This window comes from Rhopalosiphum maidis, chromosome 2 (genome assembly GCF_003676215.2).
Source record: "Rhopalosiphum maidis isolate BTI-1 chromosome 2, ASM367621v3, whole genome shotgun sequence".
In the NCBI taxonomy this organism is placed as follows: domain Eukaryota; kingdom Metazoa; phylum Arthropoda; class Insecta; order Hemiptera; family Aphididae; genus Rhopalosiphum; species Rhopalosiphum maidis.
Window position 1 is genome coordinate 28,626,193 of NC_040878.1, and position 2,356 is coordinate 28,628,548.

At 23.3% G+C, this 2,356-nt stretch overlaps 1 non-coding gene across 1 annotated transcript; it reads right to left on the bottom strand.

Annotated features, from left to right (window-relative positions):
- Nucleotides 1–1,068: 1,068 nt before the first annotated feature.
- Nucleotides 1,069–1,150, bottom strand: Trnas-gcu. The gene has a single exon. It is a non-coding gene; the product is annotated as a tRNA-Ser (tRNA).
- Nucleotides 1,151–2,356: the final 1,206 nt, after the last annotated feature.

The window sequence follows — 2,356 nt, forward strand, 5'->3', positions numbered from 1 at the left end:
TAATTTCCATGTTAATACCCATTTATATTTTACTATTTCTGTTTTTTCAAGAAAATATGCACTACATTAGGGTAGATTTTAAGTACAATTATTTATTAGTAATTTGAACTAAATAAAATAGTTATATTTACCAATTTCTAACATCATTACCTATATAAATTAAACTAGAATATAAATAAAAAATCTATTTACTTATTTAACAACAATAATTAATAAAGCATTTTAAATAGCTATTATTTAAGTAATAAGTAAAAACGCTAAAATATTATCGATAATTAAATATTATCCATTAGGTACCAAACAATTTTTTCCATGCAACATTTACTTACATACAATATATTATTAGTAGGCACTGTTCTTACCTATTTCATAATTGCTTTCATTTTGGAACCCATTCATTATAGTAATATGTAAGTCATAAACCAAACAAATTCACTTTAAATTGAGAATACCGTAGGTACCACTAATACCTAAATAATTCAATTTATTATAAAGTGACTAGACACAATATTTGACAGCTAACCACTAATTTACTTGTACAATGTATACAGTAAGTGTTGTTCACTTAAAAATAACACAAGAAACAATTTATACTATACGACGTGCGCATTTATGTACGTCAACAAAAATGTGCCATAACTGGTACCTACGATAAATAATGTAACGCAATAATGTATATGGTGCAAATATAATAAGAGTGTATATTTTGTCAGTGGAAATGGATTTTCATTTATCAAATTAAATCACAACAGTCAAACAATAACTTACCATAATATCAGGACTTATGTTTTTCTGAAGTATCATTAATTCGTGATTCGTTATGCGTGGGCGATCCATTCACTTTTATTTATATTTAAAATAAATAATAATATGATTGCAATGATATGATAAAAGTGTTGACTAATGAAACTCAGTGACGTTGTTGGTATGGAATTTTACGAAATCTTAAATATGATATAATAATATAAAATGATACACAAATAATTTATGGTATAAATTATCTTTTGATAAAATAATTGTAAATATAAAAATTATATGGTTTAGCAGTAGAAAAAAATTTCACCGTCTCGACGAAGATGGGATTCGAACCCACGCGTGCAGAGCACATTGGATTAGCAGTCCAACGCCTTAACCACTCGGCCACCTCGTCAGGTGATGGATCAATGAAAATTTGACGATTTAATGGTAAATATATTATGCTTTTTTTTTATAAATCGAACATTGAATTTAACTATTACAAAATTATAGAATATTTGTTTCATGTTTGTGTTTTTAACGATTGTGTATATGTATATTTATTATTATTTATTTAGGTACGTACGTTACGGAGTTGTGTAATGTAACTAATGTAAGTATAAATACTATAAATATCTACTTATTTAAAGGAAAATATTGTAGTTCTATTTTTTTTATTGAATAATGAACAAATAAAAGGAAAAGTTCTAACTTTTATGCAATGTTGCCACATTGATTAAAAATACAAAATAGTATATCTGAATATCTGATATTAAATTTTAATATGACATAGATTTTTTTGACATTTAAAAAATACCTATACAAATATCAATTATTCGTCAATTTAAAATACAATTTAATTTTTTTCTCCCAAATTGATACTTATTTCCAGTTATTTTTAGATACTGCATGAAGTTATATTAATTGTAAATATAATATAATATTATTATTACGTGTGAAAATATGTTTTTCTAACAATTTTCTAACAATTTAATGTATAATTTATAGTAAATTATACTGAAATATAAATATTGTGTCTCTTCCTCCCACTTGTAAACATTTTTTGGATCTGCCATCGGGCGCCGCTGCATTTAGGTTAGGCTAAACAGTATTAAAACCATTAAATACATTTATTAATAAGGTCATTAACAATAATATGTGATATTAATTAATAATTATGTATTATAATTGGTAATATTCTTATTTGTTATTCATTTACCTATAAACATACAAGATCAAATTATAAATACATTGAAAGATAATTGTTTTCCGTACAATAATTAATTTTAAAAATACAACTCGTTTTATAGCTTGCCTTATAAATTAAAATAAACAATGCATTTCAAATTAACAATAGAATATTTTTTTTTAATTCACGTAAAATCAATGAAAATAATTAGCATAATTGCTTATATTAAAAATGTAATTAATTATTATAAAAAAATATTTTACACCAAATAGAACATTTTTTATTGAACATTTAAATTTAATAGAAATACAATTAATATAAATTCAAACGCTGAAACTTTTACACAAACTATCAAAAATCCTATATCAACACCAACATACATATGAAATAATATGTATGCTTAATTTTCATAATTATAATTTACAAAACTCT